This window comes from Gopherus evgoodei, chromosome 3, assembly GCF_007399415.2.
Source record: "Gopherus evgoodei ecotype Sinaloan lineage chromosome 3, rGopEvg1_v1.p, whole genome shotgun sequence".
In the NCBI taxonomy this organism is placed as follows: domain Eukaryota; kingdom Metazoa; phylum Chordata; order Testudines; family Testudinidae; genus Gopherus; species Gopherus evgoodei.
In genome coordinates this window covers 172747537-172762628 of record NC_044324.1, presented here as the reverse complement: position 1 = coordinate 172762628, position 15092 = coordinate 172747537, and the positions used below count along the sequence as shown (strand labels likewise).

General features: G+C 48.7%; 1 protein-coding gene across 2 annotated transcripts in view; it reads right to left on the bottom strand.

Annotated features, from left to right (window-relative positions):
- The window catches only part of TLR5 (toll like receptor 5), a 40160-nt gene extending 39859 nt beyond the window's left edge, over positions 1-301 (bottom strand). Inside the window, exon 1 of one of the 2 annotated variants that reach the window (XM_030557440.1) lies at positions 214-301. The gene's annotated coding sequence lies outside the window, so the exon portion shown is untranslated. The remainder of the gene's footprint in view (positions 1-213) is intronic. The other variant, XM_030557438.1, reaches the window with a different exon arrangement.
- Positions 302-15092: the final 14791 nt, after the last annotated feature.

The following is a 15092-nucleotide window of genomic DNA, read 5'->3' as shown; positions in this document are numbered from 1 at the left end:
GTGTCCCCCCGCGGGGCCAACACCTGGCAGGGGAGCAGCGGTGCTGCAAGAGCGCGGGGAGCCCCCAGCTCCCCTGTGGGCGCAGAGCCGCCCCGTCCCAGCCCCCATTCGCGTGGGTGGAGCCGCTTGCCTGCCGCCGGGGGGTCCGTGGCGGGGCTGGCACAGAGCCCAGGCATCCCCGCGCCCAGCCTGCCCCCTGCCAGCGCCTCTTACCTCCGCCCGGGTCCTGCTCCGCGGGCAGCTCAGCCAATGCAGCCCCTGGAAAAGGGCTGCGCTGCAGACGGCGGCATGTCCCCGCAGCTCCGTGCCGCCCCCACCCCCGGCCATGGCTCCACCCCCGACCCCGCCTGGAACCTCCATGCCCGGGTTCCCCGCGCCTCCCCGGGCCTGCTCCGCCCCGACTGGCACGGGAGGAGGGAGGGGAGCACATTCCGCCGGGCTCGCCTAGCCCAGCCTGAGCCCTGTGCCACCTGCCTCGCTGGTGCCTGCGGCGGGAAAGCACCGCGGCCATCAGCCGGCGGGGGCTGGGCCGGTACCAAAGAAAACCCAGTTACGAAGTCACGTCCATCAAGCGAAGCTCAGGGCAGCCCCACCCCGCGCGCCCTTAACCCAGTGCTAGGAGCGATACAAGCCTGTACGGGCCCGGCGGCGGCGGGTGCGAGACACGCTTCCAGCGAGGAAGAGGCTCCGTGTGGCTCCAGAGCTGTCTCGCTCCCCAGCGGAAGCTGGGCCGCTACAGGGTAGTGCCTCACCGACCTTGGCTGGCTAAGATCCTGGGGCTGACAGGCCTACGAGGCCCTTGCATCCCCCTTCACCCCTGCCATTTAACCCCTGCCTTTCCAGGGGCCCTTCATTTTAGGGGTCTCCTTTTTGCGGGGGGGGGGGGGGGGCGGAGGTGTCAGTAGAGTAACCAGACCGCAAATGTGAAAAATGGGGGGGAGGGAGGTGGGCGGTAATAGGTTCCTATCTAAGAAAAAGACCCCCAAAATGGGGCCATCTGGCCATTTGAACAAGGGCACACAATATTAGTGGCCACTTTGGAAAAGTTTGGCCACTTTGTAGCTATTTCAGTCTTGGTTACAAGCCAAAGGTTTGGTAACTCAGCCGTGTCAATGTACACAAGCAGATACCATACTGCCTGTGTGCAGTGTTGTTGGGCCCAGGATATTAAAAGGAGACAAGGTGGGTGTGTGGACCGAGCAGTAATATCTTTTATTGGACCAACCCCAGGGAAGAGCTCTGTGTAGTGTGAAAGCTCCTCTCTTCCACCTACAAAAGCCGGGCCAATAAACAATATTACCTCACCCATCTCCTCACACTACCATACCAGCTGGTTTGTTGAAAACACTCCAGATTGTTCAGTGTAAATGTTCAGTAGAAAAGTATCTTCAATAAATCTGGCAGTGTCCTCTTTTCATTGGAGGCTTCTCTTTGATCACTTCTGCTACTTTCATTTTTGATCCTGCATCCTCCCCCCCCCCCACTTCAGTGTAGTTTCACACTAGAGGAATATGAGGCCAGATAAACTAGTCTATGTGAACACAAATTATTTCAGATCAGAAATAGCAAAAACTAGCAGCACATATGTAACAAAAAAATGTGGGTTTGGTTCAGTTTGCAGCCTGTGCTATTTCAGAGCACTGGCATGATTTAGATTAGTTACTGATTAATTAATAAATCATTAGGATTAGCAGATGGAATATGATCTCTGCTCCTGCAAGATTTATTCCCAGGCTAAGAAAATTGTAGATGGGAGAAGGACCAGTTTAGATTCATCCATGGCCCACTGTTGACCCTCTCATAATCACTAAATTGCTTACATTTACACACTCAGACAAGTTTATACCATCAAAGTGATGCTAGTGTTGATGCAGTTTATACAGGCAAAACTGCAGCTATACTGCTAAAAGCACAGTTTTGCCAGTATAAACTGGTGTGTCTACATTAGGGGCTTTTGCTGGCTCAGGTATGTCAGTCAGGGAATTACATCCCTAACATACCTATGCTGTCAGTGGTTTGTAGTGTAGACCTGGCCTCACACGCATGCATGCATGCACACACATTCAGGGAAGGACATGCAGTCCCAACCAGAGGAGAGTAGGCAGCAGCAGAGACTAAGGGAGGTCCCATTGATCCACAGGCGGAGGTGGGAAAGCCAGTGACAGCCCTTAGGATGCCTTGGAGATGTATCCAAGTCAGAGATAGCAGGCAGAAAGGCAAGATAGGAGTGATGGCCAGCCACCGCCCCCCCCCCCCCACTTCCCAGCACACTCCCTCACACATCAAATATCCCCAACTTCCCTGCCCTCAGTCTCTCACCAGGGTTGTCAACAGGTGGTGATTTTAAATCCAGGCCAGACCACCAACTAGGGAGCGTGTTGTGCTATGAAAATCTTAGCTGCGTGGCTAGATATATTGGCTTCAAAAGTTCTGGCTGTCTTATTAGGCCTGGAATCATCTCATGCATTAGGAACATAAGAACGGCCATATTGGGTCAGACCAATGGTCCATTTGGCCCAGTATCCTGTCTTCCGACAGTGGCCAATGCCAGGTGCCCCAGAAGGAATGAACAGAACAGATAATCATCAAGTGATCCACTCCCTGTCACCCATTCCCAGCTTCTGGCAAACAGAGGCTAGGGGTACTTCAGAGCATAGTTTTGCCTCCTTGCCCATCTTGGCTAATAGCCTTTGATGCACTTATCCTCATGAACTTAACTAATTCTTTTTGGAATCCTGTTATAGTCTTGGCCTTCACAACAGTATTTCCACAAGGCAGTATGCAGCCCAGCTATTGGGCTGGAGGAGGAGCGAGGTGCACACTGTGGGAGCCCCTTTCATGTAAAGGCTCTCTGCTATTGGAGGTTTCACAGTAGGTCAGAACCAGGCCTGGATTGGAAGAATGAATGTCAGTCATCATATGGACTAATTCTGAGTGTGACAGAGCTAGGAAAGATATTTGCTGTTGCCTTTCCCACTGCTTCAAAGTGCAAGACTTCAGAGGTGGCAGCAGAAGCTGCAAGGTCTCTTTGCCTCATAAAGGCGATAGATACCCACTATCTCCTCCTCTGAATGAGATTTTGCTCAGGGACCATTTATTATTGGAACTAGTGCAGGGACAAGAAACCGGGGGGGAAGAACAAGTAATGAGGTAAAGCAACGTGCAGGGTCAGGAAAAGCAACTGAAGTTGAGCAGAAACATTTGAATTCTCCAGCGTCAGTCACAAAGCCTGTTTGGCAGCTCCAGTTACAGTGAGCGTAGTGCTAGCAAAAGGCACTGATGTCCCATCCACACTACTGTAGCTTTTGCCATTTCAACCATCATGAAAGCATTTAAATCTGAGTGATGGCCTAGCAGTGCAAAAGGCAAACTTAAGGCCCTCTCCACAATTTAAAGGGCTATCATTGCCTTGAAAACTAGTCCTGTTTCATATATATAAAGTGAAAGTAATTCCAAACACTGCACCTGGCCCTGAATGTTACAACTGCTTTTTCTCATCTCCTCCCCTTGTTTCTGTAAAATCTACAAGGGACAACTTAACTGTGCAGGTGAAACAACTGAAGTGACTTGACAACACTTTGGCCCCGCTCCACAAAAGTTGATGGAAGTTAGTCTAAATACCTTTGTGAGATCTGGGCCTTGTGACCTAACGCACAGTGAATAAAATGAAAGCAAAGACTTTTCCCCTGCAATCTTATAGTCATTTTAGGTGTTAATTGTAACAATAGAGGGTAAAACATCTGTAGACAGAAATGTGTTTTTGAAACAGACTATATCTCCTTAAAGCCCCTGGCAAGCCAGGCTATGGGGTTTAAGTTGTACAGGAATGCATTTCCACCTCAAGAGACTTATAGTAAGAGAAGACCGGTGTTATGCAAGGTGAAAGGGCAAAAAGAAGATGAAGGCAAGAATGAGATAATTGTCGGGTGTGAAATGTTAGGGGAAAGCTGGAAAGGGCAGAGAATGGACCTTAGTCTTTTAATCAAAATGTGAATGTGGGGAATAAAAATGAAGAGCACACAAGATTAGACAGAACCTTTCAAGAACAGGAGGAACAAAAAGTCAGTCCCCTGAAATAGACAGAAGGATCTGAGAGTTGGCAAAGCTAATTTTGCAGGAGCCACCACTGCTAAATTGTAATTGGTTACTGTACTTAACCGCTCACAAATTAAGAGGGTGAACGACAACAGCTAGAGAAAAGAAACTAAAATTCAGGCTCTGGCAGGGCCCAGCCCTTTACAAGCAATTTACAACAGCACTGTTTAACAGAGTGACAAATGAATGGCCACGGTCAATAACAGGGCCAGTGGCTACAAGGGTAGGTGGCCTAACCTAAGGGATGATTGGCTTCCTCTCCTTATGAAACTGTAATAATTATCCCCAGCATGTGTCATATTCAAAGTACTCTGCAATCATTCTCCAGTTCATCCTCTGTCCGTCCCCTGAGGATGAACAGGAGAACGTCATTATTATAATCATCATTTTACAGATAGGGAAGAAACAACAAACATTAGCAAACATGCCCCTGGCCATGTGTGTAGTCAAGTGTCAGAGCAGAGATTTAAACTCAGTACTCGTTCCCAGTCCCATGCCTCAACCACTAGATCACCGCTGGTGAGGAGCTCTATAGATGAGAAAAATCCCTCTTTATCAGCAATATAACATACTCCATTTGTGCTACAGGTGTCCATTGCCTGGTTCTTGGCAGAGTCTAGAACAGGGGTTCTCAGGACCCCATTTTAATGTGGTCACCAAGGCTAGTGTTAGACTTGCTGGGGCCGAGGGCCGAAGCCACAGCCCGAGCCACGCCACTCAGGGCTGAAGCCCTTGGGCTTCAGCTTTGGCCCCCCCAGGCTGGAGTGGGCTCAGCCTTCAGGCCCCCTTGCTGGGGTTGTGTAGTAATATTTGTTGTCAGAAGGGTGGCTCATGGTGCAATGAAGTTTGAGAACCGCTGGTCTAGAAGGCTGATTTCCATCCAGCTGTTGGAAACTTCTTTCTTTAAAATCCCAAATTACACACATTAGCAAACTACTTCCAGGTAGAATTATGGAGATCAAAATGTGGACTGAGAGGGTCTTAAGAAAGCCATGTAGAAGACTATATAGTTCAGGTAGGATTCTGCTTGCAGTGCATCTTTCTTACAAATACTGCTTGAATGCTTATATTTTGACAGCTAGTCCTGAACTAGAGGGAGAGAACTAGTTCTTCCCAGGGCTGTCGCTTGTCAAGCCAGCTGCTAGCTTTGATCTCTGTTCTTCGCCCCAGTGGGTAGCTCAAGAATTGATACCTTTCATCAGATGTAGTCCAGCAGCATACATTCCTACTCTCTAGGCTGTAACAGTTATGTTTAAGACTGTGCTGACTTCCAGTTATCATCTTTGGCCAGGAGGTGTAAGGTTTTTAGTTCACAATTGCATCCCTGACTTGGTTTAAACCTAGGTCCACACTGACCTGAGTGTTCAGCAATAAAACTGATGTGCTTCAAGAGCTGGGCTGGAGCCGGACAACTCCAAGAGAACAAGTCATGTGGTCTGGAGATAGTGTGCTCTGGGGGCTAAAACCAGGGCTTGAAATTGAGGGCTGCCATGTTCTCTACCTGACACTGCCAGTAGCTCATTGTGGATGACCTTGGGCAAGCCAAATAACATCTTTGTGCAGGTCTGGCTTGCACTTTACACCCTGTCCCCACCTCATGTGAGCACTGACAAGACAGTTACCTTTTCCGTAACTGGTGTTCTTTGAGATGTGTTGCTCATGTCCGTTCCACAGTAGGTGTGCATGCTCGCCACGTGCACTGGTGCTGGAAGTTTTTCCCTTAGCAGTACTCGTAGGGGGGGAATGCCCCCCGCAACCCCTAGAGTGGCACCTGCCTGGCACAGTATAAGGGGCGCTGCGCACTCCCCCCCACCTTCAGTTCCTTCTTGCCAGACGTCGGCAGAGGGGAAGGAGGGCGGGATGTGGAATGGACATGAGCAACACATGTCGAAGAACACCAGTTACAGAAAAGGTAACTGTCTGTTCTTCCAGTGATTGCTCATGTGCGTTCCACAGTAGGTGATTCCAAGATGTACTTGCTGGAAGTCAGTAGGAATTCACAAGTTCTCAGGACGGAGCACTGCCCTGCTGAACCCGGCATCATCCCTGGTTTGGGAGACTATTGCATGGTGCAAGGTGAACGTGTGAATTGAAGACCATGTGGCAGCCCTACAAATGTCCTGAATGGGGACATGGGCCACAAGGCAGCTGACGAGGCCTGTGCCCGCGTCAAGTGTGCCCTAACAATAGGTGGCAGGGGAACACCCATCAGTTCATAACAGCAGCCGATGCACGAAGTGATCCAGTTGGACAGCAGCTGAGTGGAAATTGGCTGGCCTCTCACGCGCTCAGCCGAGGTGACAAACAGCTGCGAAGACGTTCTGAACAGCTTGGTTTGCTCGAGCTAGAAAGCCAGAGCCCACCTCACATCGAGCGTGTGGAGGCAGTGTTCTTCATTAGTCGTATGAAGTTTGGGGCAAAGGACGAGTAGAAAAATGTCCTGACCCATGTGGTAAGCGGACACCACCTTCTGGAGGAACGCAGGGTATGGGCGGAGCTGGACCTTGTCCTTATGGGACACAGTATACGGTGACTTGGAGGTCAGGACCCTGAGCTCCGAGACCCTCCTGGCTGACATGATAGCCACCAGGAAGGCCAGTGAGACCAGGAGCACGTGGTCAGCGACTCAAACGGGGGCCTCGTGAGCTGAGCCAGCACCAGATTCAGGTTCCACTGTGGGACTAGAGGCTTAGAATATGGGTAAAGCTGGTCCAACTCCTTAAGGAACGGGTCGGTCATAGCATGGGAGAACACCGTGTGTCCTTGCACCGGGGGATGGAAAGCTGATATGGCTGCCAGATGTACACTGACGGACGAGGGCACCAGGCCCTGGGCCCTCAGGCTGAGGAGGTAATTGAGGATAAGCTGGATCAGGGCAATCATTGGGGATGCACCTTGGTCCATCGCCCACCTAGCAAAACGAGACCACTTCACCATGTAGGAGCAGCGAGTGGAGGGCCGTCTACTCTCAAGGAGGACGTGCTGAACCAGAGCTCTCCTCTCCTCACCACCTAGCCACTGAGCAGCCATGCTGTGAGGTGAAGAGCTGCCAGGTTGGGGTGGAGGAAATGGCCCCTGTCCTGAGAGAGCAAGTTCGGGCAGAGCGACAATGGCCACAGCGTAGCCACTGCCAGGCCCAAGAGGGTCCCGTACCAGTGCTGCCTGGGCCACACCACGGCAATGAGGACGACTCTGGCCTTGTCTGTTTTTATTTTCTCTAGGACCCTGCTGATCAACAGGAATGGGGGAAAGGCATATAGAAGCTGGCCTGACCAGGGCAGGATAAAGGCATCGGAGATAGCACCCCTCCCCAGACCCCACCTGGAGCAGAACTGGGGGCATCGTCAGTTCTGTCAGGTCACAAACAGGTCCACCTGGGGAGTTCCCCACCTCCGGAAAAGCTGGAGGGCAACTTCTGGCTGTAGGGACCACTCGTGCTGAGAGGAAAAGTCCTGATCAAGCGATCTGCCCTCATGTTCCAGGTGCCTCGTAGGTGAAAAGCTTTTAGGTGGATGTCATGGGCTATACAGAAGTCCCATAGGTTGAGGGCTTCATGGCGGAGGGTGGAGGATCAGGCCCCGCCCAACCTGTTGATATGGAACATCGAGACCATGTTGTCCATGAGAACCCTGACTACCTTGCCCTTCAGGTGCGATTGGAAGGCTGTACACGCCAGTCGCACTGCCCTGAGTTCCTTGACGTTTATGTGAAGGGTCAGGTCTCGCAGAGACCACAGACCTTGGGTCTGAAAATTCCCCACATGGGCTCCCCAGTCCAGGTCTGATGCATCGGACACCAGCTCCACGAACGGGACCCTGTCCCTGAACGGGACCCCTCGGAACATGTTGCTCAGTGTGGACCACCGCCGTAGGGAGGCGGTCACTGAGTCCGGCACCATGAGGACCTTGTCCAGCCTGTCCATGGCTTGGGAGAACTGCGAAGCCAGCCAGAGTTGTAGGGGCCTCATCCTGAGCCTGGCTTGGCGGATCACATACGTGCACACCGACATGTGACCTAGCAGCTGCAGGCAGGACCTGGCTGTTGTCACCGGGAACCTTACGATCGAGTCGATGAACCATGTGGCTGTGTCCACTGCATCCAAAGCAGCCTGCAGAGATGCCCTTGCAGCAGCTGCCCCTTCCTCCATGAGTGCCTTAAACTCCTTTCTATCGCGCTCCCGGAGGGAGTCCTCGAGCTTGGGAAGGGATCCCCAGAAATTAAACTTGTAGCAACCCAGGAGAGCCTGATGGTTTGCTACCCTCAGCTGGAAGCTTGACGATGAATACATTTTTCTCCTGGAAGCATCCAGCCTCCAAGAGTCTTTGTTCTTTAGGGTCGGGGCTGGCTGCCCTATTGCTCCCTGTGGTTGACCGACTTAACCACCAAGGAGCTGGGTACCGGGTGGGAATACAGATACTCATACCCCTTAGTGGGTACGAAGTACTTGCACTCCATCTTCTTAGAGGTGGGAGCCAACGAGGCTGGTGTTTGCCACAAGGCATTTGACATTTTCGCCACTCCTTCATGGAGTGGTACAGCCACACTGCCAAGTGCCAAGGGGGATAGCACATTGAACAGGGAGTCTGAGGGCTCTTCCGTTTCCTCAGCCTGGAGATGGAGGCTCACTGCCATCCTTTTTAGTAAGTCTTGATGGGCCCAGTAGTCCTCCTGTGGGACAGAGGGGGGCGGGGCCACAATCTGCTCCTCTGGACGGAGTGAGGAGGCCGGTGCAGTACTTTGGGTGTCGGCTGGCACCGGAGGATCTATCACATGGTCAGACTCCAGGCACGGACCCAAGGAAGCAGGGCCCATCAACTCCTTTCCTGGCAGTCTAGGAATGGAGGCTGATGGTGCTTCCAATGCCCTGGCCACTGAGTGAGCCCTCACCAGAGGCTGCGCTGGAGGCCACGGTGCCCACTGGTATCACTGGGCCACCCACAATGCATGGTGCCACTGCACTTGCTGAGGCACTGATGAGGCCATCCCATCAGACTGGCTAGCCTGGCCTGTAGATGGGTGACTGTGAGCGGAGGTCGGGCTGGCATACGACATGCTGCTGCCTCTGGACCAGGAGTGGTGGCAGTGCCGGGATCTACGTCCACCATGGGACCACAACCTCGAAGCAGGAGAATGGTACCGACGGTAGTAGCTGCTCCACGAGTGATCTCTATGGGCAGACCCACGACGGTGGGGAGCTGGCGATTGACGCCCGGAACTACAGTGCCTTGGCGGAGATTTCAAGCAGGATTCCTAGTGGGAACGGTGTCGATGGTCATGCCGTGACTGACTGTGATAACCCTTTTGAGTCAAGGACCGCTGGCGACATCCACCACAGTCCCGTCTGGGTTCGCTCCCTGAAGACGAGCGGTGCCTGGAGTCCCGATCGGATGGCACCCACCCAGACAGTCTGGCCAGTGTTGAGGGTGATCCACATGGATTGAGCCCTGAACGGTCACTAGGTCGACCGAGACCAGTACTGGTCCGGCGATGACTGCGGTGATCCCAGCAGCGGCTTGCCTCTGGAGCGTGGGGCCGACATCGGCAGCGCACCTGGCACTAGCATGGACATGACACCCTTAGTCACCTGTAGGGGACCAAGGACTACCCGACATGGGTCCAGCCTCTGTCCCAGACTTCCCTCAGTGCTGTTGCAAAGAGGGAATCTTTCCAGTCCTCTTGACATGTCCTGTGGAAGGGGAGCGGTGCCGACTAGTCGAGGGTACCTCAGGGTCTCCGTGCACTGGTGCTGCCAGGGTCGGGGCCAGCTCTGACTCAATCAGGATGGCCCAGAGTCTAATGTCCCTTTTATTTTTTTCAGTCTGGGGCTTGACCGACTTGCAGATCTCACACCTTTCACTGATGTGGGTTTCTCCCAAGCAGCGCAGACAGTCTGTGTGTAGGTCACTCCTTGGCATAGAACGTCTACAGGAGCCGCACGACTTAAATCCCGGGGTATGGGGCATTCCCCGGCCTGGGCTCACTAAGTAACTAAACTTCACTGAAAACTAACTGACTACAGGTACTACTGAACAAACAGTTCTGGGGACAAGCTGCAGCAGCGCTGGAGCTGAGCAGTTCCGACGCACCTTCATTGACGGCAAGAAGGAACTGAGGGTGGGGGGAGCGCGCAGTTCCCCTTATACAGGACCCCCATGGTTACAACACTGTGAAATTTCAGATGTAAACCTCTGAAACTGACTATTTAAAAAACTTATGACCTTGAAATTGATCAAAATGGACTATGAATTTGGTAGGGCCCTATCAATGTACGATGGTGGGAGAGCTCCATATGAACACAGTGGGATTCAAATTCATAGTGCTGATGCTGCACTGGAGTCCTGTCCTTGCATGGGAAGTTCAGCTGTAGGGTCAGGAAGTGTCATGTGCATACAGCTACAGCAAAACTGAGTGGATTGGCCAACCTCGGTCCTAGCCTCCTGGCTACTCTCCTAACCATGAGGCTGCTGTGCTAGCACCAGGCAGAACAGTTAGCACAACAAGGTTGTGAAGCAACTCTGGACAGTGCAGGCCATGCTAGGGGGTGGTTGTCCACTGCTGTGTTTTCATATTTGTTCAGGCACCATGGTGCACTTTTGCACTTTAATGTCAATGAAGCTACATCGATTTACATTAGCTTAAGGTTCTGGCCAACAACCGCTTCCAAATAATCAATCTTTGTATTTTTATTTTTTAGACCCAGAGATAGAAAGTGCTATAATACATGTACATTATTACTGCTATTTACTTGTTGCAGGTTAACAACAGACATGGCTTACTTGTTGCAGGCCAACATGTTTCTGATCATAAATCACCTGGTGATGAGAACCTCAGCGATGGCGAGAGCTAATTTGTCATTGCAAGAGGAGAGATTTTTAAAATGTCACTGTTTGCCTTTGAGTACAGCCTTGTGCATCAAGTGCTGCTGGAAATATCCGCTATAGCTGGACTTTTTTCCTGTCCTCTTACAAGACAGCGTTAAGCAACATCCTGTACAGTACACAGAGTTCTGGCTCACAAAGGAAAGAAGAGCATGAGTCTCTAGTTGCATAATCAGTTTCCAATGCCTAACAAAGGAACTCTAATTTACAGAGTGATTTTTTATAAAAGCCGTTGCCAGATTATGACAGCACATTCAATCTGAAGCTTTTGGGGGTTGTGTGTGTGTAAACCTGCCATATATAAATCAAAGATATCAGGTTGTCACTGAACAATAAACAGAAGATATTCAGCAGCCACACAAACTATTATTACAGCTGAAAAGCCTCTGCTGAATAAAAACTTTATAGTTAATTATTAAGCAGCTCCATCTTTAAAATACAAACATAACAGTGCTTTCAGTACATGGGTACCAGCATATCAAGGTATAATAGAAGCATCTCATCCTAACAATATGATTGTATAAACATGCTACAAAGGAGAAACTACTTACTGCTACACTGCATAGGAGAGGCAGCGTGAGCTAGTTGCAGTAATTGGGGACCGTGAATTGGCACACCTGGTTTCTATCCAGGGCTTTGCCACAGACTTGGTCTATGCCTTTGAACAAGTTACTTGACCTCTCCTTGCCTTTTTGTGAAGTATTTAAAAATACTTACATGAAAAGTGTTTGATAAGTGGATTTGCATTTCATCTATGAATTCTAAGCACTCACAACCACTACAGAAATTGATGTGGGACTGAAGCCAATGGGAGTTGAAGGTACTCAGCAGTTCTGAATATTAGTCCACTCTCTTTTCCTTATCTGCTGTGTGGATGCTGTTTACAAGCCAGACTGGGACATACTCCTTGAATATCACTGGGGTTTCTGACCCCATTCTGAATTCACCTCGAATTACGGCCCTTGTATAAACAGAGTTGACACCATCCTAAAGTTTGCATCTGAGCATTTTTTAAAGGAGATGCTTCTAACATGATAATTATTTTGGGATGATGTCAGGTTATGAATATGAGATACTTCAATAGAAAGTTTATGCTTCTCTCAAGATAAATCCAGGGTGATTAGTGCCAGATTACTGTAGGAGAAGATATACCCTGATGACCAAACTAACACCTCCATCACCACCTCAGGCTATATTGCAGCTGCTGTATTTGACAAACCAAGAAAAATCACTTTGCTGTATTAATTTGTCATTCTCCAGGGACACAAATGAGATGTGGCAGCTAAACCAGAAGCTGCCTTTGTGGCAGGGACTGGGCAACCACCGTGTTGTTTCAGTTCCTACATTTATCTCAAGCTGTGACACACACACAGTGAGTTAAACCCCTCGCTGGCTTTTTTTGCATGCAACTCTCTGCTTTTCACATGCAGTTGCAGGCACATTTTTGTGACCACAGATCTGTCACTTCTAAATGCCATATTGAGGTTTCCACTGTGACTACAGTGGAAATACCAGGGGTACTTCCCTCACCCCAGTGAAAAACACTGAAAAGCTTAAAGAGGAAGCCTATTTGTGGAGTTTCCTTTATTTTGCCTGTGTCCCCCCGATCGAAGCATTGATCAATTAAAGCATTGAGGTGGAACAGTAAGACACAATTATTTGTAATTTAGGGGGAAAACCACATCAAGGCTATTGGTTGTACATTTATAAAGGGTTAATAAATGATTAATGACTGGTTAACCTGTTGTTTATATATATTGTTATAGTCTCCAACAGGACAATATGTTGTTTATCACCATGGCTTATAACGCTGACTGTTGATACTGCTCAGGTCTGTAACATGATTATAACATGTATCAATAACATACAAAGCCTTGCTAAGCCACTTATAAATGGAATCTTCATATAAAGTGTGACCAGAATAGTTACTGAAAGATGACCAAAACCAGACATTTTCTTGCACGCATGAAAAAAAAAATTAACTAGGACTAGCGCTGGACTTATACTGCAAAAAGGATTTGTCCTCAGCTCAGGATCAGGTCAAAATGAACTTAACTGAACCCACGAAATGTGAATAGCCATGGATGAGATCTAAGGTAACGACCAATACTTTCTAAGTGAAGTCCCCTAATTGTACTTCGGTGATTCATAAATTAATTGACAATTTATTTCATGTATTGCACTGACTAAATGTATTTCTTATTGCACCTTTGGCCTCTTGCATATTGTACAACAGGCAGGTTAAATCTTCTTGGGGGACACAATGGTCTCATCTATAATGGGTTCCCAACCATGTAAAATCAAAATCAAAGCCATTGCTTCTGGTATCCTCTCTATGCCTGCACCATAATAAAGAACTGTGTTCATTTGGATATGTTCCAGTAATAATAAGGCACAGTTCCTGTTATTTCTTGTCTCAGCATTTAAAAGATCAGCCTGGAAAAGGTTTTAAAATACCAAGTATTTGAATTTTTCCAGCTGATTTTCACAGGACGTATAGAAAAATCTGTTCATTTTTCAATAAACTCACAAATTCTGAAGAGCCCAGATGTGTACACAGGCTGGGAGGGGAATGGAAGGTGACTCCTGGATATTCTTCAGGCTTTTTAGAAAGCTTTTATTAAAGCTACACACCCAACAGTTTGTTCACCAAAATTATGGAGACACAAAAAAAATTACAGTATGTGCTTGGACATCTTTTCTTCCCTTAGAAAGTAGAGGTGAGCCCAAAGAAGATCCTCTAAGCCAACACCTTCCAATTTCACATGGCTTGGATTCAGCCATGGGTTTCTGTGTGCTTTGTTCTGGGTCAACTCTGAAACTGCAAGGAGAGTATTTTTTAATTCTCATGTGGTCAAAAATCTTGCAATCACAGCACGAAGAAGTTACACTGGGGATTGATCTGGCTCAATGGAAATATGAACAAAGGAACAGAAAAGTAATGACAGTCGGACAGTGCAGTCTGATTAAACCAAATAATCTCATTGATCAAAACATAGAACATTCCTTCAGACTTGGGGCTCCTAGCATGTTTTATTTTGACTTGCAAATACCTACATTATGATTATGGACAACTGAAGCAGCACCTAGTTGGCCAAAGTTTCAGCTACTTGAGTTACTATCAGATCCTGGTAAAATGGCTCAGAATTTAGACATCGTGCTTTAGAGACTATGGCCAAGAAAGAGGGAGGGAAATGATAAGGGTTAATGTTGGAGGGCCCAATACTCCCAATTTAAAATGGTCTCAGTGGAATTACTCATATGATTAAAAGTTGGACACTGAGACCACTCTCTATTTTTAAACTAGTCTAAACAACATACAAGCTTGATGAACCCTGTTAAATCTACCTGTAACAGCTTTTATCATATTGGTGTGTCTAGAAGTTTGCACATAAACATAGGCGGACTGACCTGTTGGTCCCTGCCCATTGCATCCCCCTGAATCTCCCATTCTATGCAGTGTCAATAAGCCAGCTAGTGATATCGGCAGCGTGTGAACAAAAGCAGGGATGAAGATCAAAGCCAAGCCACCAGTAATACCAAAAGAAATACCCTGTGAAACAAATTATAAATTGCACACACTGGCACACGCTTAACTCCAGTGCAACTGCAGCTTAAACTCAGCACCTTCAAGACAGCCTTGTGCCTCACAAGTCACTGAGGAGAGCTGTAATTATGAAAAACAACCCACTGGTATGGCTGTATTGCTTCACTCTGACAACGTCCTCAAGTGTGGAAATAGTGGAAGAGACGCTATACTGTAGCAGAAGTAGTAACATTTTGTACACGTATGAAATGGCAAAGCATAAAAATTGCGGAGCTAGTCACATTTGGCACATCAATTCCTCTTTTTTATCTAGTGCTTTATCAATTCTATTTAATGAGCGCATAACCCTGCAGTGACATAATCCCAGTTTTAGAGCTGAGGAAACTGAGGCACAGTGATTGCCAAGGATCATACTGGCAAAGTTCAGAATAGAGGCTTGGAATCCTGGCTGCCAGTCCCCTACTCCTCTTGTGTAGCTGCTAAACCACATTTCCATCCATAAGCAAGTGGGATTTGCATGCAAAAGTTCAGCAGGAAGGACAGCACTGCCTCATGTCCGCCTTTGTGGGCCT